Genomic DNA, 20,922 nt, shown 5'->3' on the forward strand with positions numbered 1-20,922 from the left:
TTGGCATTTGTCTTTCTTGTGATTATATCCTTTAGGCTCACCCTTCCTTAGTTATTTCTGAAGACATCAGCTTCTCCATCTCTGCAGCGACAGCCCTGCCACTCAAGTTGCTGCACTTGTGCCTGTGCCTCGATCTTGCAAAAGTCCCAGGTCCTCCTTTACTGACCACTTTCTGAGATGGCAGACAACCCTTTCCTAACCTGACCACAATTCACATTTCATTTTACTAGCTCTTCACCAATGCACCCTGCACATCAGCATATGAGCTGAACTCACATTGAAAGTAACACTGAAATCTCAAACATTCTGCCTAAGGTCAGACAGGGTCAACATCTGACATCATCAGAGGCAGCTACAGAAAGAAAAAATCAGCCGTCTCCTACCATAGAATTTCACACCACAAAGTTAGGAAATCAAGACAGATCAATTTAAGAAGGAGAAGCAAAACAAGAAGAGTCTCACAGATGGTGGGAAGGCAAATAAATATCCCCCAGTCAAAGGGAGAGGAGGAATCTCCAGAAAAAAGAACTAAATGAAATAGAGGCAAGTAAACTATCAGATATTGAGTTCAAAACAACAGTTCTAAGGGAGCTCAGTGAGCTCAGTGAGCTCAGAGAGAGTTACAAAAAACTATAGGAAAACTGCGAGGAACGTACTGCAAGTGATGAAAACTATGAAAAAGGACATAGAAACTATCAATAGGAGATGAGAGGAAATGAAGAATTCAATTTATGAATTGAAGAACACAGTAGAAAGAACCAAAAGCAGGCTAGATGAAGCAGAGGATCGAATCAGTGAGTTGGAGGAGAAGGTAGAAAAAAGCTTCCAGAAAGAGCAAGAAAATGAAAAAAGACTCTAAAAGAATGAAGAGGCATTTAGGGAAATGCAGGACAATCTGAAACGTAGTAATATCCATGTAACAGAGATACCAGAAGAAGAAGAGGAGGAAGGGATAGAGAACCTGTTTGAAAAAATAATGATGGAAAACTTCCCTAATTGGAGGAGAGAAAAAGTCACACAAGTCCAGGAAGCACAGAGGGTCCCACTCAAGAGGAACCCGATGAGGCCCACTCCAAGACACATCCTAATTAAAATGGCAGATATCAAAGACAAACAGAGAATCCTAAAGGAAGCAAGGGAGAAACAGGTAGTAACATATAACGGAGCCCCACTATGGCTAACAGCTGACTTCTCAACAGAAACACTGCAAGCCAGAAGGGAATGGCAAGAAGTATTCCAAGTAATGAAAAGCAAAGGCCTGCTCTACCCAGCAAGGCTCTCAATTAAAATGGAAGGTGAAATAAGGAGTTTCCCAGACAAAAGAAGGCTAAAAGAATACACCTCCACTAAACCAGCACTGCAAGATATGCTAAAGGGACTGCTTTAAGAAAATGAAGAAAAAGAGTCTATTAATACCCAGTTCCTTTCACAGTCACCAATACTTGATAGTACCAGTATTTTTAATACTTATTAATCTGATTGTGACAATGATGTGTTATTTTAAGTGTTTACTAGTTGTTGAAACTAAACTTGTTTTTGTATATTTCTTGCCTTTTTCTATCATTTTTAAAAAGCCTTAAATGCCTTTTTGGTATTCTGTATCCATTTGTTTTATTAAATGTCTGCAGAATTTTTTTCCTAAAAGAAACCCCCAAAATATTAACTCATTTTTAGATGTGTTGCAAATACTTTCCTATTCTATTACTTGTCCTTTAACTTTTTTATGTATGTTACTGTATGGTCTTAAATGTTTTTGTTTTTGTTTTTTTATTTTATTTTTTTATTGTTCAAATACATTTGTCTCCACCTTCCCGCCACTACTTTCCCCTTCCCCCCTCCCCCACCTCCTTCCCTCCATCCTTTCCCACTTTGGCTTTCCATGGGTCCTTTATACACATATTTTACTTGACCCTTTCCTTCCCTTCCCTTTCTCTGCCCCCACAAATGTTTATTATAGTCATATTAGCAATATTTTACTTTATAGCTTCTGGGTTTGAATATTTTACTTCAGGGTAATAAAAATATTATTTTCTCTGAAAACTCATCAGATTTTACATATTGATTTTTAACTCACCTGAATATTTTTTGTATAATGTGTGTAATAGAACTCTATATTTGTTTGATTTCAAGTAATAGTGGTCCATGCACCTTATTTGTTGAATAAGTCTTCATTTCCCCATTGATTTGAAATATCAATTTAATCATATTACATTGTTATATACATTTGTTTCTAGAATGCTCATTTTATTTCATTGATCTACTTGATTATTTCTATGGTGGTGTCATGTTTTAATTGCTGAGACTTTATAATGGATTGAAATTTTTAAATATTTTATAATGGATCTTGACATTTAAAAAAATAAAATGAATCTGCTTTTAAAAAGAAAGAAAGAAGGAACTCCAACCTTTTGCGACAACATGGATGGAACTGGGGAATATTATGCACAGTGAAATAAGCCAGTCGGTGAAAGACAAATACCATATGATCTCACCTATATGTGGAATCTATTCAACAAAATAAACTAACAAACAAAATAAACCACAGGCATAGAACCATGGAGCAGACTGAAAGTGACCAGAGGGGATGGGGAAGAAGGACAATGGTGGAAAGTAGGAGAAGGGACCAAACAAAGAACATGTATGAATGACCCATGGACATGGACAACAGGGTGGGAATTGACTATGGGAGCGGGGGGCGGGGTGGGATGGGTGAAGGCCGGTAAAGGGGGAAAATTGAGACAACTGTAATAGAAGAAACATGAAAAAAAGGAAAGTAACACTGGAAATCCTTGTTGTACTTCTAAACGGCTGCTCTTCATTTACAAAAATGGGAGTTCTTTCCTATAGTTAGAACTAAATGGATTTTTAGTTCATTTATTACAATTTTTACACAATAAAATTTACCCCCTTTTACGGTACAGTTGCATAAATTTTCACAAACACTTACAGTTATGTAACAACCATCATAATCAAGATATCCCCCCAAATTCCCTTAATGTGTGCAACCTCCTAGGGTTTAAAAATATTTGTTCCTATAATTTTGCCTTTTCTAAAACGAACACTTTACCTAGGCCTCTTTTACTTGGATTGGTGCTTTTGAAATTTACCCAAGTTATTGCCTGTATCAAGTTTCTTCTTTTAATTGTGGTGGTGGTCTTTGTATGGATGTGCCATATTTTATATATATATCTCATCTACCTATCTATCTTAATTTTTAAAATCCTCACCCAAGGATATGTTTATTGATTTTTTATGAAGAGGGACAGGGAGGGAGGAAGGGGGGGAGGGAGGGAGAAAAACATCGATCAGTTGCCTTGGTTGCCTCCTGTAGGCCCCCTGCCCAGAGGTCGAACCTGCAACCTTTTGGTGTACAGGACTGTGCTCCAACCAACTGAGCCACTGGTTAAAGGCTCTATCTATCTGTTTAAGGGCATTTAGGTTGTTTTTGGTTTTGGATGGTTATGAATAAAACTACTATAAATAATTGCTTAAAATTATTTCCTTTTTCTTGAGTAAATACCTAAGTGGGATTGCAGGGTGATGTGGTAAGAGTATGTTGAACTTTTTTAAGCTCCCAAACTTCTCCAAAATGTCTGTTTTTATCAGCAATGTATTTTATCTCATTGTGTTTTTTAAAAAGATTTTATTTATTTATTTTTAGAGAGAGGGGAAAGAAGAGAGAAAGGGAGAGAAACATTGATGTGAGAGAGAAACATCGATCGGCCGAGGCCCAACCAGCACTGAACCCACAACCCAGGCATGTGCCCTCTCCATCCATAATGGAACTGGTGACTTCTTGGTTTGTGGGACAATGTCCAACCAACTAAGCCATACCAGTCATGGCTATCTCATTGTGGGTTTTTTTTTTTTTTAAGAAACAACTTTACTGAAAGATAATTCATGTTGTAACTTTCACTCACTTAAAGTGCACAGTTCAATGAGTTTTAGTATATTCACAGACTTGTGCAAAGACTACCACAATCAATTTCAGAATATTTTCATCACCTCAAGAAACCCTATACCCACTAGCAATCATTCCTCATTTCCCCTCAACCTCTCCTGCCATGGGTAATCACAAATCTTTTTATTTCTATGGATTTGCTATCTACTGGACATTCATATTAATGTAATCATACATCTTTTGTGGGTTTTTAGCATAATTTCAAGGTTTATTCATGTAGTAGCATATATTAACGCTCCATTTCTTTATATGGCCAAACATTGCTTGGATATACCCCATTTTACTCATCGATTCATTCATTCATTGTCATTTTGGGTTGTCTCTACTTTTTTGGCAATTATGGATAATGCTGATAAACATTTGTATACAAGTTTTTGCATGAACATATATTTCCATCATGCTCGGTTACATACCTAGGAATGGGATTGTTGAATCAAATGGTAACTATTTTTAATCATTTGATGAACTGGAAGACTGTTTTCCAAAGTGGCTGCATCATTTTATATTCATATGAGTAATGCATAGGATAATCGCGATCATGTGAGTGTTTCATTGTGCTGTGTACATTGTAGGCACTAAATCAATATCTCTATAATTGTATACGTAGGCGGTGGGGAGACACCGTGATCATTAAGGTGGTTTTCCAGGGCGAGGCTCACCCACTGTACTCTGTGATTTCCCCAAATGTGGGAAACATGACCGCATAATTGTGGTAGTGGGGCACCGCGTTCGCACTTTCCCCTGTGGGGGGGAAATATCTCTGTAATCACATAAGGCCAGATTGAGAGGTTTCTGGAATGCTGAATTGGCCAGGCAGAAACAAAGGAATTCAGGTGCTTACACCAACAGCCTGTAGTGCTATGCAGAACTGTCAGCATTGCATGGCACTCGGCATTCCCTTGGTCTCCTTCATAACAACAGTCTTTCCAGTCAACCATCTTTCTCCCGGTTTCCAAGTCTTCAAGGTCCGTTCAGCCAAGTAGCTCTCAGGTTTGACTTGATCACATAAAGCAGTCATAAAAGCCTGGGAGAAGGCTGAGAGAAGAGGCATGACACCCACAGCTTCATCACAGTCCACAGACTACGCTCCAAGAGATGCAGTACTAGTTCCATGTCTCAAGCTGGTTACTGGCTAGCTCAACCCAGGTCTCCTGCTTCCCAGGCCTGTGTTTCTCCTGGGATATACCACACTTTGTTGCAAGGGGACAGCCATGTTGGTTATCTTGAATACTGAAGGGCCTTCAAGACCCCAGTTCTGATTTCCCAGAGACATAATTTATACACTAAAGCTGACTCATGGATGACATTTCTTGGAGTAAGGTAGGTGGTGAAGTCATCTGTCAAACCTCCTTACTATATACCAGAGCACACTCCACTTTCAACTGGAGCTCTGACTGCAGTTCAGTTGGGAGGGATGGGGCCTGGGGCCAGGGATAGACAAAGAAATCTCAACTTCTCACACACTCGCAGTTCCTGCATTTTACCATGATCCCCTCGCTGGGAGCAGGGCCTTTCACCTCCTGCTGCACGATCTTATATTTTTTTCTGCCCCACTCACTTCAGGTAAAAGAACAGAAGTGGGTCACAATAGGAATGCAGGCCACCAGTACTCATGACTTTCTGTTGGGGTTGGATTGCTGAATCTGAGCAGTCCTCGCCTTACCTTCGGTCCCGTCCCCAGTCTCTGTTGCTCATTACTCAGGTTCGGATAGAAAGATGGAGACACAGGAGATCAGTTTTGGGGAGTACCACATCCTTTCCCATTAGAAACTCACGATGTAGTCAGAGACATGACATAAAATCCAACAATTTCAGTAATTTTAAGAAGTACTGTTGAATAACAGAGGAATGCAAATTTCATGCAAAGCTTACCTGGTCTGAAGGGATTGAGGAAAGATACCTGCAGAGAAAATTACCAACCTAAATTTTGAAAGATGATTTGGAATTATTCAGATAAAAAGGGCTGGTGAGCTGAAGGATATTCTAGACAGAAGGACATCATGAATAAAGCAATAGAGGTGTCAAACAGCATGCGTGCACTGGCAGAGTGGGGCACACAGAAGCAGCAGCCATCACAAAGAGTTGTGTCACTGTGGGACTGACTGCCAGGTAAGAAGGGCTGGGTGCTGAGGCTGTGGGGTAGGCAGGAGCCAGGACAACAGTGGACTAGGACGTCATGCCAAGGAACCTGGGCTTTCCTTGGAAGGGGCTGGGGAGCCATGAGGCACTTTTGTCAGGGAAGCCTTCTGTCCTGTCACAATCACCCAGCTCACCCCAGGTGGGAACGCAGGGCCAAAGGCTGGGCAAAGCCAGAAGAGCACGACAGATAGTGGGCAAGACAATCCAGACATTTCACTATGGAGGATAGCTTGTCGATGGGAGGTGCAGATGTAGTGGATGCTGTATTGTACCACCCTGATCCCATTGAGGGACAACTCCCAGGTGCAGGTAGCGTAGCTAGGAAATTCACTAAGAGGCTTTACTGAGAACCCAAAGCAGACACCACAACAAATGTTCGATGAAAATGATGCTAAAAGGAAATGGATTGAAATCAGGGGTGTTTTGAATGACATCAATTGGCTAATCAGAGCTGGAAAGTTTATTTTTTAAAATACAAGTGAGGGCAGGAGAGAGAAGTTTATTACACAGTCAGGGGGAAAAAAAGCAGAAGTTAATGGCTAAAGTCCTGGACAAAGTGGGGAGATTGGTCTTTAAGGGGAGCATAACTGCCTATTCTCTAAGAGTAGGTGGGGGTGGGTGGGTAAGAGGTGGTACAGCACTTCGAGACTTGCCCCATTTCAAACGCGTCATTCATCTATATCATCTTCGAATTCAAAGTCCAAAACAACTTCTTGCTGGAAGGGGTTAGGTTTAAGTCAGAGTCGGGACTGGGAGAATAACGCAGTCCATATGCAGCTTGTCCTTCTTTATCTGATTATATTTTGGGGCCCATTTGGTTTTAGGCATATCTCAAACTGTATATAGCTGAATTGTAGTTTGTCTTAAAATCTAAGAATCTGTCTCTCGTATTAAGGAGTAAATGCATTCACTTACATTGTTATAGTCTGCAAACAAACGCCAGAATCTGGAATGAGAATCAGGGCTCAGAAGCACTTACACGTGCCTAGATTTGGGTTGAATGAGGTAGGGCGATGCTGGGCCGGGAAGGAGGTGGCAGGCATGTACCAGAGGGCTGGGTCACGTGAATGTTAGAACTGGGAAGTGAGAATTGCATAAATTTTAGACACTATGGGCCCCTAGGAGAAGAAGGGATTGAACATCTGTCGTGTGTTTTCAAGGTGACTGAAAAATTCTATCTCCAGTATCTAAACTTATAGTGTCTACGATGCAAGTGTACAACCTATGGTTTAAAGAGTGGGGGTTCTGCTAGAGCAGTGGCACTTGGAGCTGAGCTGACACGAATATACCTTCTTAGAAGCTTCACAGGAGGAAGAGCAGTGACAAGAAAGTTCTCTTTCTTTGCACAAAACTGGATGGCTTCAACAGGGAGCCAGGCGTCCAGTCCCTTATCCGACTAGTTTAGCGTGTGTTTCCAGCTGTGCTTTGGTATCCAGACTCCCTCCTAGAGGCCACGTGGCCGTGGGGAGAACAGGTGCCTGCACCATGTGAGCGCAGGTCACAGGCAAGAGAGAGAGAGCTTCTTTGTTCCCCTGGGGTTATAACCAGGAGCTTGGGTTTGTGACGCACCAGGTGCTTTGTCAAAAGAACCAATCAATTTCTCACATTTTCAAGGGCATTTGATAGGTTTACATTCCTTAGTTAGACAGACAGGTCTCTATGGTTCAGGACCTCCCCTGTGCCTCCCAATAAGCTAGTGCCTGAGGAGTTGGGGAGGGAGGAGTGTTAATCTCCTTGGCAGAGCAATGCTGTAATACCCTGGCGTGTGAAGCAATGGCTTCCTGGATGGCAAGCAAGCTTATGTTCCCCAGTTTCTTAAGCTCAATGCCTAGTTCCCTTTGGTCACCTTTTCTAGCTAAATACCAATGGTAACACTTCAGAGATTAAAAATTAAGACGACTCAGGAACTTGTGCTGATGATTGGAACAGGCATTAGTGCTATGATTGCACCTCAGATTCCAGCCCTGAAATCCTAGAAAAGATTAAGTGATGCCGTACAGGATGCTGCCACTGATATTGATCTTCGAGATGATGAAGCGAGGAAAATATTTCAGAAATGTCTCCATGAAGACAAGAATCTTGTTCATGTTGCCCGTGACCTTGTTCAGAAACTCTCTCCTTGTACTAGTAATGTTAGATCCATGTTTTTCCAGAACTGTTTATATGAAGTATTGGATGAGTTAAAGTCAAAGACAGAAGATTCTGGAAAACAATTACTTCAGTCAGTTCTCCACCTGATGAAAAACGAAGCCTGCCAGTGACTACAAATTTTGACAGCCTCCTGGAACTGTGTTCAGCAAATCAGAAAAAACAGCTTGAATCCCTTGAACTTAATAATAAAAAAGGTCTTAGAGTGGGCTCAAGAGCAGCAGAAGCTGAGCGTGTCAAACATTGATCAGGTCTACATCAACGCTAGTGGCACCCTCCTTCATCCAGCTGAGTATCAGAATGTGCTCAGGAATGCTGAAGTTACGAGAGATATTCCGAAACTATGAAAAGAAGTCATTTCTTTCCCTTGATTGTGGCTGGACTGGGGATGATATCACTCTCCAAGCCTTTTTTCTGGAGGCCATCTAGCATAAATCTGACTTAGAACATTTCATGCTGGTTCTAAGAGGAGATGTGAATGAGTTCAATGGAAAACCTGCTGGACGAAAAGCTTAAGGTCATCTCCTGTGGAAATAAATATGATAATCTCCCAGACTATTTCAAGCAACTGACTTGTGAGCCCTCCACAAGGGAGCAGATCAGCAGGAATGGTGAGAGAAGGTCAGCTAAATTGTTCGTGTGCAGCACATGGTGAACGAGAGACACAGTACATGAGAGGGCTACAGAAGTCACCACCATTAGATCAAGCTGAAAACTTCTATCGTGGGCAGTGTTTAACAGTAAGCTTACAAGAAACCAACACAACTCCTAGGAACAACCAAAACCCAGAAGTTGGAGGTTGAGGGTAGGAAGAGGGGAAAAACCATGTTACAACTTAATCCTTCATGCCAGGTGGTTCTTGGTCTTCTGTGGCCTGTTCCCCTTCGAGAACACCCAAATGACAGTGGACCTAGATGCAGCTCCCTGCCCCACCCCTCGGCTGGACATGCCCGTGTCCACGCAGCATGTCAGTGTGAGACCACTAACTCAGGCTGCTGCTCTGCATGAAAAACTTGGGATCTAGATGCCATGGACTCAACAGGACCCTTGTTGCAGTTTTGTACTCTATACTGGGTTTTTCAATTAAGTTAGTGGCTTTTCTTTAAAAAAAAAATTGTATTTACTTAGTTTTAGAGAGAGGGGGAGAGAGGGGGAAAGGGAGGGAGAGGAACATCAATTGGTTGCCTCTCACATGCTGCAAACTGAGGACCTGGCCCACAGCCCAGGCATGTGTCCTGATCAGGAATCGAGGTCGGTGCTCACTCCACTGAACCACCCCCACCAGGGGCAAGTTGATAGCTTTTTAAAAACATAACTTGAAGCTCTAGTTTTCTAGATCATTTTTAGTGTACAGTATTTTACATAACTGAGCTGTACTAAAAACTTGTTGGTTTACTTCCCCACTACCTGCCCCCTACAAAAAAAAAAAAAAGAAGGTTTATAACCTGGATTTGATTCTAGATTCTACCAACAGTAGACGCTTGACAGTGGGAAAGTTCATGTCTTTTGAACCCCAGTTTTCTCATTCATAAAAATTGGCTAAATCAATGTCTTTCTTAAAAAAACTGTTCTGAGAAGTGGAAGCTGAGCATGTTCAACATCCACGATCTACACCAAACCTAGTGGCATTGTGCTTCATCCAGCTGGGTATCAGAATGTGCTCAGGAACACTGAAATTATGGGATTGTTTCAGAAATTCTATGAAAAGAAGTCATTTTTCCCCCTGGGCTATGGCTGGACTGTGGGTGGCGTCACTTTCTCAGCCCTTTTCCTGGAGGCCGTCTACCTTAAATCTGACTTAGAATGTTTCACACTGTTTCAGAGAGGAGATGTAGATGAGTTCAACACCTACACGTGCTGGACAAAGCAATTAAGCTCACCGCCTGTGGAAGTGAATATGCTGATCTCCCAGAATATTTCAAGCGACTGACCTATGAACCCTCCACGAGGGGCAGGTCAGCACAGATGGTGAGAGAAGTTCAGCGAAATGGCTCACCTGCAGCACACAGTGAAATAGTAAAATAGTAAAATAAATGAACTGGGTCCATAAGAAAGAACTCAGCAAACCGCCGTTCCTTTCCTCATGTATTCATTATATTTTCAATTGCTGTTTCCCTGAGGAAATGTTTAGTGACACTGTTGGGTCTTACCCAGAAGTCACTTAATATTATTTAAGAAGATGGCTTGTTTAGGCTGTTTTGTGGTGGCTTTAATTACATACTGTCCCTTACCCCAGCTGCTCCGTCCCTAATATTCAATCTTCTTATCACCAGCTGGAGCAGATACACCCACTTTCTACTCTCTCTTCCTTTCTTGCTTACTTCCTCTATAAGCTCAAAGGACTGAACAGCCCTGCTCCTCTGGTTTGGTGGTAGGTTTTTCCGGTTCCTACTGACTTCTACACAAGCCCTGGCAATCGCTCTATGGTCCAGCCTCTGAGTAGATGGATCAGTGTTGTCTCTCATAAAGCCGGTCTGTAAATTTCACCTTGAATCCTACAGTCTGCAGAAGCCTCCAGTCTACTGCTTTCTAGTTCCAGGTTTTTTAAGGCCCTTGGACCTAGAGAAGAGGGAGCAGGTCTGTATGTTGAATGAGGTTTGCTACGTACAAAATGGAGCATCACGAAACCATTTCCTACTATTGTGTTGGCCATCCGCTTCCCCTTAATTATTCCTTCTCTATTCTAAAATCTTCCATTACCAACAATATAGCACATCACTACCTTTTCCATTTTATGTAATGATTTCATGCACAAGGGAAGTTTTCCAGTTAGATTATAAGCTTGCTGAAGGCAGGAATCCTGGGTCTCCTGAAGAGGAAACCTCCCAGAGCTTACTGGATTCACTGCTGTGTCTCCCAAAGAGCTGTGTGCACAGCTGCATAATGACCAGCTCAGGACCCAGATCTCTGAACACCCACCACAGTGCCTTTTGGTGACACCTGCTCCCCATCTTAAGGTGCATTTCCAGGAGTTGTTCATCATAAAGACCTTTAAGATGCCCAGGTTATCATTCTTTAAATATATATCCTCATAAATATAGATTAAGTAATGCAGGGAGATTTTGTGGTGAGTGGTGGTGGCGGGGAGAGGCAATGATTATACTTCTTGTATTTTCTCATCTTCCAAATCTCAACACAACACTCCAGGCCATACTCTTTTCTTAGGTATATTCTTTTGTTATTTTTTTTTAAATTAGATTTTATTTATTTTTAGAGAGAGGGAAAGAGAGGGAGAAGGAGAGGGAGAGAAGCATCAATGCATTCATTGTTGCCTCTCGAGTCCTCCACTGGGAATCGAACCAGCAACCCTTTGCTTCACAGGCCAGCACTCCATCCACTGAGCCACAGCTGCCAGGGCTTTTCTTAGGTATATTCTAACTGCAGATCCAGGTCGGCTGGACACAGCTGGTGGTGGAGGCAAATTAGGGCCCCGGACGGCATGGCCGGCCTGCACTTCCCACGATCATCATGTCAGGTGCGCTCACATTGCCTCCTGCGGTCTGCTGCCCATGTCCCCTTTGAAGGGGAGGAATCTCACGACTGAAGTGACCTTTGGAGCCTAGGGAATCCACTTCCAGCACAGGACGGTCCAGTTGCCATGTTGTGTGTATCCTGCAAGACGGAGAGGGAGAGGGACAGGGCAGGGTCACCATGGGAACCAAGGAGGAGGAACTCAGGACTTTTTACTGGAGAGGAGGAGCTGACTGCTGGTGTTCACCTCTCTTTGTTCCTCCCTCCGCTTCAGCCTGAGAGGCAGGGTAGAGTCTTCTTAGCCGGGAAAAGAAAAGTGGAGGGTCTTATTACAATCCCTTTATAACCTGTAGTTTATACACAATAGTAACCCTTGTATCCTAGGAAGATTGCATCTGGTTTAAAAGCAATGCAGTCAGGGCTTTCATAGCATCCGAGGATGCTTTTGTTATTTTGCTATTTATTGTACCAGCTTCCATAGGGCTGGGCAGGCATGAGGGCCCCTCTACGAGCAGCTGGGAGAGAGTGGGGGTCAGGGTGCCTCCACTAGGGCACAGGTGGGAAGGGCTCCAATCAGAGACCATGGGCAATCCAAGAAATTGGCATCCTGCAAAGGAGCCCCCCAAAAGTCAGGTCCCGTGTGGGTCTGAGAGACCCATGGAAAAGTGTCCCACCTCTGAAATGCTACTGGGAGGATGGGCTTCCATAACAGAAATCCCAAATCCTCCCAGTGTGCCCCTGGAGCCGGAGGGGCCTTGGGTCAGCGACGTGAGGCCCAGCTTCCCTGAGCCCAGCACTGCCCCAGGGAGCCCCCTGCAGGTACTACCCACGGCTGGGGTGGCTCTCCACAGAGACCAGGGTTCTTGTGGGGGGACGCGTGCCTCTCTCCGCGGCAATCTGCAGCTGACCATGGGCTGCCCTTTGCCCTCACAGAAAAACCAGTGTGGCAGGGGGAGCCCTTGACCAAACTGCTCCCATCCCTCCACCCAGGACTGGACTTCCATCTCCATTAGGGAGAGGCCAATGGCAGAGCAGGGCCCAGTCAGCTCATATCTGGGGATAGGCAGAATGAGAAGTGTCCCCAAGTGGGAAGGGGATGACCTCAGGGAAGCCAGAAAGGTCATCATGGTGACACAAAGGGGCACACAGGCTGAAAAAACCCAGCTCCTGGGCAGCCGCAGGCTGGAGCAAGGGGTCTACATCACCAGCCCCCTCAGGCAGGCAACCTGAGGCCATAGTAGAAAAAAACATTGCAAGAAAAGAGAACTACACAGCAATATCCCTTCTAAATATAGATGCAAAATATCCTCAACAAAATACTAGCAAACTGAATCAAACAGCATATTAAAAAAATTATATACCATGACCAAGTGAAAAGGAATGTAATAAATAGACAAAAGAAAATTAACCAATGTAATATACCGCATTAATAGAGAGACAACGATTTGTTGCCCCGCCTATTTCTTCATTCATGGGTTGCTTCTTGTATGGGCTCTGACTGGAGATTGAACCCTCAGCCTTGGCTTATGAGGTGGGGTGGCGATGCTCTAACCAACTAAGCTATCCAGCCAGGGCCAAGATCACCCTTTTAACCTGATAAAATCATCTATAAAAAAATCTATAGCTAACATCACACTTATATAGTGAAAGACTGAATGCTTTCTCCTTAAGTCTGGGAATAAGACAAGGATGTCTGCTGTGAGAAAAAAAAAAAAAAAGATAGCTTCTTGTTGCCCCTTGCACAGTTGCATAAGAGTGGCCATGGACCTGGAACATTTCCTTGCAAAGAGATAAAGAGCCCTCACAGCTTGTGCTGGGCATATCTCTTTGGGAATATCTTTCCCTGCCTCAGACTTAATGTGCACTTCTTACTTTCTTCTATGGGTGTAAGAGGGTACCTGGCCAATGCCAGTGCTAAATTTGTTCCTGGAGGGCAGGCAATGAGCCCTTTTGCTTGCAGCCAAGAAAGGTGTGTGTAGACTCTCTCCTGGTGTTGGCTGTGGGGCAAGCCCTACTGGGCAGGGGGACAGGCTCACTACTAAAGCTGATCTTGCTCTCTTTCTTCTCCAAGTGAGCAAAGCACTGTTCCATCCAGGGCCTCTATGAGTCACGCCTTTCTTGGCTACCCCAGCTTCTGAAAACAATATATTGCTTTGACATCCTAGGAATGTTGCTCCCAGGCAACAGGTGGTGTCATTTGATTGACATCTGCTCTCACCATTCCTGTTCAACATAATACTTATGTCCTATCCAGTAAAATGAGACCGCCTCAAAAAAAGTAAAGTTGTACCTATTGGAAAGAATGAAATAAAACTTGCCCTATTCTCAAACAAGATTTTCTATATAGGACTCTTAAAATACAGCTCCTAGAACTTAATAAGCAGTTTGATAATGTCACAGGATAAAAGGCTAACACAAAATTAATTATATGTCTATATGGACATCATGTCAATTTGAAATGAAAACTTTTAAATAATACCACTTATAGTAACTCTAAAATGATGAAATATCTAGTTATAAATCTAACAAAATATGTGCTGAATCTGTATGCATAAATATACAACATACTAATGAGAAAAATGAAGGAAGATCTAATTAAATGAAGAGACATGTCAGGTACATAGATTGGATGATGCACTACATCTAAGATGTCAATCATCCACAAGCTGAGCTGTAGCTTTAACACAATTCCAGTCAAAATATAAGCAGAATTTTTGGTGTATGTTTACTCAAGTTGATTTTTAAATTTTGATGGAAACAGAGGAACTAGGAGGGCCAAAACAAATTTTAAAAGAAGACATTTGGTGGATTCACATGCGTTCCTTTCTTTCTTTCTTTTTTTATTTAATCTTTATTGTATTTTTTTCCATTATCATTTAGCTCCCTTATTCCTCCTGCTTCCAGCAATCACCACTCTGTTGTCCATGTCCATGAATCCTTTTTCCTCAATCGTTGCACCGTCTAACTTCCCCCCCACCCTAGCTGTCATCCTGCCCTCAATTTATGGGTCTGTCCTCATTTTCTTTGTTAAGTTTGTACATGAGATTCCACATATGAGTGAAATCATATGGTATTTGTCATTCTGACTGGCTTATTTCACTTAGCATCACATGCCTTTCTTTTAAGTCATAAAACTACAGTAAGCAAGACAGTATGGTATTAGTGAAGGGATAAACATACCCATCAATGCAGAATAGAAAGATACTTGAAGAACTCATTGTGTGGTGATCAGGATACTCAAAGAACTCACTGAGTATGCCAACAACATAAAAAAAGACCCAGGAAGAAATGAAGGTTAGAGTAAATGAAATAAAGAAAAATCTACAGGGAACCAACAGTGGAGGGGATGAAGCTGAGAATCAAATCAACGATTTGGAATATAAGGAAGAAATAAGCATTTGACAAGAGCAGTAAGAATAAAAAAGAACTAAAAAAAAAAAAACCAACACAACAAGGATAGTATAAGTAGTCTCTGGGACATCTCCAAACATACCAATATCTGAATCATAAGGATGCCAGAAGGAAAAGAAGAAGAGCAAGAACTTGAAAACTTATTTGAAAAAATAATGGAAAAAAAACTTCCCTAATTTGGTGAAGGAAATAGACATACAAGTCCAGGAAGCAGAGAGTCCCAAACAATTTTGACTCAAAGAGGACCACACCAAGGCACAGCATAATTAAAATGCCAAAGGTTAAAATTAAGAGGAAATCTTAAAAGCAGCAAGAGAAAAGCAGAGAGTTACCTACAAAGGAGTTCCCATAAGACTGTCAGCTGATTTTCAAAGAAACTTTGCAGGCAAGAAGGGACTGGTAAGAAGTATTCAAAGTAATAAAAAGCAAAGACCTACAACCTAGATTATTCTATCCAGCAAAGCTATCATTTAGAATTGAAGGGCAGATAAAATACTTCCCAGACAAGGTAAAGCTGAAGAAATTCTTGATCACCAAGCCATTATTACATGAAATATTACAGGGGCTTATTTAAGAAGAATATTAAAACTATGAACATTAAAAGGGCAACAAATTCATAACTATCAACAACTGAATCTAAAAAACAAACAAACAAACAAACAAACAAACAAACCTAAGTGCACAACCAGAACAGGAAAAGAATCATAGATATGGAGATCCTTTGGAAGGTTATCAGCTGGGAGGGGTAAGGGAGAGAATGAGGGAAAAGGTGGAGGGATTAAGAAGCATAATTGGTAGATACAAAATAGACAGGGGGATGTCAAGAACAGTATAGGAAATGGAGAAACCAAAGAATTTATATGCGCAGTCCATGGATGTGAACTAACGGGGCAGGGGAGGGAGATTGCTGGAGGGAAGGGGGTACCAGGTGGAGGGGAGCAAAGGGGTAAAAATTAGCACAATTGTAATAGCATAATCAATAAAATATATATTTAAAGACTCTCAAAACTCAACAGTAAGAAAACTAAACCCAATGTTAAAAATAGGCTATAGATTTGAACAGGCATTTCATCAGTAAGCTCATGAAAAGACACCCATCATCACTATCCATACAGGGATAAAGGAGTTGTTTTGAGATGACTGAACTCTTCTGGTTCCCAACTTGTGATGGTATTTACATAATCAATACATTTGTTAAACCTGCAAAAAGTCAGTATTTTAATTGAAAAAAGTATAAATTTGCAATTTAACCCAAAATAAGTAAACCTTCTATGTCTGACCACCAAAAGTGACATGCTTTGTTTCTTTAACCAAATTCTAACTTCTCTGTGATGTCTTTTCAGGTGTCAGTGTTTTATCCATATTTTATTTTATTTATTTAATTAAATTTATTTCCTTATTTATTTATTTATTTTCAGAGAGTGGGAAGGGAGGGAGCTAAAGAGGGAGAGGAACATCAATGTGCAAGAGAAACAATTGGTTGCCTCTCACATTCCTCAAACTGGGGACCTGGCCCACAACCTGACTGGGAATCGAACTGGCGACCGTTCAGTTCACAGGCTGGCACTCAATCCACTGAGCCACACCAGCCAGGGCATTATCTATATTTTAAAATGACAGTGCTTATAAATTTTTACCTAGATTGGTAGCTACTGCTGCACTTGTCAGATCTGGTATTCATGGTGAGCACTGTGAATGGTAAATTTATCATTTCACCCTCAGTATTATCAAGTCAATATAATAGCCATTATACATTTTAAAGAGGCAGGTGTTGTTGGTTGGGGTTAGGATTGGAGTAGGGATTAAGGTTAGGTTTAGGTGAAACTCAGTGAGAAAGGAGGAAACACTTAACAAAGGGTGTTTACAAAGAAAGGGTGTTCACACTTAGCCATTTTTATCCTCAGAAGCAAGACCTGGCCCCCGTGTTTGTTTTTGTCAGGAGGAATAATGAGAGTTTCCATTTTATTCTTTATGCTTTCCCATTTGTTAAAATTTTCAATTTAAAATATGTTATTCATTAACAATGAAAAAAACAAGTCCTAAAAAAGAAGATAATGAAATTTTACTTCATAAACTTTTAGAGCAGGTGGATTTCCTACCTGTGGCCACATATCCCTGAGTTTGCCATTTGTTTTGCTGGTTCTCTCCAGAAGAATGGTGCTGCCCTGCCATCTAGTGGCCAGATGGCAAGGGCGCCTTCCAACTAGCATTTCAATAAAGTAAAAACCTTTTTTTTTTTCCCACGTTTGAAGACAATAAATACAGTGTTCTACGTACGTCTTTGACTGGTTGTATTCTCAAACTATAATATTGGATTTGTCTACTTTTCTTTCATTTCTTCCAGTTTTTTCCTCCCATATTTTTCTGAGTTTATTGGGGTGACATTATTGTTAGTTGTATACATGTTCAGGATTGCATGTCTTCTGGGAAAATGACCCCTCTGTTATTATGTCGTGTCTCTGTTTATGTCTGATAATTTTCCTTGTTCTGAAGTCTACTTTGTCAAAAATAAATAGGCTATTTCAGCTTCTTTTGATTAGTATTATTGTATATCTTTCTCCATTCCTTTACTTTTAATCTACTGGATTCTTTATATTTAAAGTGGTTTTCTTGTAGACAACAGATACTTGGGATGTTAGGTTTTAAAAATCTGACAATCTCTCCATTTTCTATATATATATTTTGAAAGTATGTTGATTAAAGTTGGGTACGGTGAAAAAAAGGAGGGCTTTGGATAGAAGAAGCAACAGGAGAGAGCTTAGGCAGGGCTGCTTCGGCTCTCTAGGAACATGATGGGAAAGACGTGCGCCAAGGCAGGGCTGCTGTCTGCTTACTGGAGAGACAGAGACAAGGGGACCTTGGGGGTAAGTTCAGGAGGTTAGCCTGGGACCAGGTGCTGCGGCCCATTGCTCCCCCAGTTGCAAGTCTTGTGGGGTCTCTTAGAGTTTAAGAGAGGCACACCTAAGAGGGAAGAAGACAGGGAAGGGAAAGGTGGGTGTGCTCCAGAATTGGTTTAATTCAACCCATTTACATTCAAAGTGATTATTGATACAGTAGCCCCCCTTTATCTCCAGGGGATATGTTCCAAGACCCCCAGTGGATGTCTGAAACAGTAGACAGTACCAAACCCTATATTTACTATGTTTTTACCCTATACACACACACACATACATACATACATACCTATAAGTTTTATAAATTAGGCACAGTAAGAGATGAACAACATAACTAAAATAGAGCAATTACAAAAATGTACTCTAATAAAAGTTATGGCAATTGGAACATGTTTTCTGTTTATGTCTTCCATCCACAAATTTAATGCTTTTTCCATCTTAACTAAGCACTTATCATGCACGGTGGCTGTAACTTTTCCAGTTTGAGGATATGATAGCAAAACTAGCCCAATGTTTTTTTCCTTCTTCACAACTTCATGGATAGAGTTGTTCTTACCATAGATCTTAGCAACATCAGCACCCAATTTTTTTCTTTCCTTATTAAGTCAAGAACTTTTACCTTTTCACTTAAAGCATTTTACAGCTTCTCTTGGACCTATCCAAACTGCCAGTATCACTACTTTTGCAAATTAGGTAAAATAAGGTGTCTTGAACACAAGCACGGTGATACTACAACAGTCGATCTGAGAACCAAGGCGGCTACTAAGTGACTAATGGGTGGAAAGTGTCTGCAGCGTGGAGACACTGGACAAAGAGATGACTCATGTCCAGGGTGAGGCAGGGCCAAGAAGACTCAAGATTTCATAAAGGCTACTCGCCACAGCAGCTCTCCGTTACGATTTCAGGGGTGCGGTGGGGCTGGGGGCCAGGTCCCGCTCTGCCTCTCCTCTCTGCTTCAGGTCCTGCTTATCTCTTTGACATCAGTTTTTAAAGGTTATTCCCTTACATTAATTCCCTTTCCTTGCTGGTAATTGTTAGTGATTTTTTTGGAGTATTTTTAAAGCTTATTTTTGGTGCATTTTGTTAAGAAGTAGAGGAAGGGAAACCTGTAAGGCAGTCTTAGTTCTCCTTGCTGACTTAAAAGTCTATTATCGTCTACATAATCATATTTTCATTTTAAAAGCAGGCTACCGTTAGGAGTAAATATGTTTCACAAGAAAAAGAGCCTAATTGGTTTAATTCAACCTAATTGGTTTAATGTTTTGACCTGGAAGTGATCTCAGAAGTCGTCCAACTCCCAAGCTCACAGACTTGGTGCTACAAAAGGATGTCCTGATGCTTTTTCCTTATTCCTTTGTCTCACTAATGGATGGAGGTATAGACATCAGAGGGAGAGGAAGGGAGTGGGAAAAGATTGATTGATTGGTTGATTGATTGATTGAGAGAGGCTGGAGAGGAGAGAGAGGTGGGGGAAAGATAGTTTTCATGATGGGGACCTTCCCTTCCTGCCTAAATCATACTACATACCCCTGAGCCCTTGTTAAGGGCAGCCTGGTGGCACAGAAACTGGGGATGTAACTAAAACGCTAAAAAATTATACACCAAATAAAGACTCAATAAAATAAAGGAAGAAAACTAACAAGGAGTCTGATTTTTCTGGAATGATTCACCTTGGCTGCTGTGACAGCTAATGAAAATTGAGAAATAATCCCTGTGAGAACTGTATTCAAATAAATGCCTTCAATTTTAATTTTGTTATTTGGAAAACAGCTTTTAAAAACAAGCCAGAGGGGTGTAGTTTAGTAGGAAATGAAAAACCATAATTTGCTCATAATTCCCCAAAGGGCAAGAACTTTCCCAGGTGACCAGTGAGGCACCCAGACTGTGCCCTATCTCTTGGAATAGGCTTCTGTCTTCTGAAAGGAAGACCTGTCCGGACTAGAGAGATATGGACCACCCCTAACCTTATTGGACCAATTGGTTGCTAGGCGCTGGTCAAAACCAGAGAAAGAAGTTTTTCCCAAGCTGCCCAGAAATGCAAAGTCCAGTTGTCTGAAGAGATCCTTGTATTATTCTACAACGAGACTCTAGCTAATTCTGACTTGGGTACATTCAGCAGTTAAACTTGAGACCTAGCTGCAAGAAAAAGACAAAGCAAAGTACTAAAAGTGCAGATAAAGTCTTTTCTGTCAAAGTCAGCTGGGTATCAAAAACTTGGAGTTTTGGAGTTTGTGAATAATTTAGAATTGTTCATGTGGTGATATAAGTTACACAAGGAAATTAAACAATGATGGAAATTTTCAGGTTCAGAAACACAAAATATGGAACCAAGTGACACCCTGCTCCCAAGGGGCAGAAGATGGGCTCTGAGGTCAGGAATTCAATTTTCATTTATTGATTCGGGCAAGTTGCTTAATTATAAGTCTCAGTTTCCTCATCTGTAAAGTGCAGATCATGATTCTAAGTATTCATAAGTTTATTACAAAGATTAAACAGAGTAATATTAATATGTATAAAATAACAGGATTAGAGTAAGTGCTTAATAAATGTTAACTGATGTTATTATTTTCCCTAAAGACCAGGGTTTATATTACTTTTACCCTTGCTCATATTTTTGCAAGAAACAGTTCAGCAATATCTCACCTTTTGATCTTTTCATTTTTCCCCCTTATGTATATATGTGGTTATAACCCTGAAGAAGACAGGGGTTTTTTGAGTTTTTTGTTGTTGTTTCATTTTTACCTGCCTCCAACACATCTCCCTGTCCCTCTTATCTCATAAAAGCAGCTAGATTTTCTTTTGAGAAACCACCTGTATTTCATTCTGAGTCCTCCTGTTTTCGGTAGTGCTGACCTGGCCTCCAGCTCCAGGACCCTTCCATCCCTCTAAATAGAGTGA

General features: G+C 41.3%; 2 pseudogenes; both read left to right on the forward strand.

Annotated features, from left to right (window-relative positions):
- Positions 1 to 4,560: 4,560 nt before the first annotated feature.
- LOC129078930 (uncharacterized) lies at positions 4,561 to 4,705 on the forward strand (annotated as a pseudogene).
- Positions 4,706 to 7,965: 3,260 nt separating this feature from the next.
- On the forward strand, positions 7,966 to 10,273 carry LOC129078839 (protein FAM118B-like; annotated as a pseudogene).
- Positions 10,274 to 20,922: the final 10,649 nt, after the last annotated feature.

The sequence above is a fragment of the Pteronotus mesoamericanus genome, unplaced genomic scaffold, assembly GCF_021234165.1.
Source record: "Pteronotus mesoamericanus isolate MK-2021 breed Mesoamerican mustached bat unplaced genomic scaffold, CSHL_Meso_final contig_74, whole genome shotgun sequence".
NCBI classification, from domain to species: domain Eukaryota; kingdom Metazoa; phylum Chordata; class Mammalia; order Chiroptera; family Mormoopidae; genus Pteronotus; species Pteronotus mesoamericanus.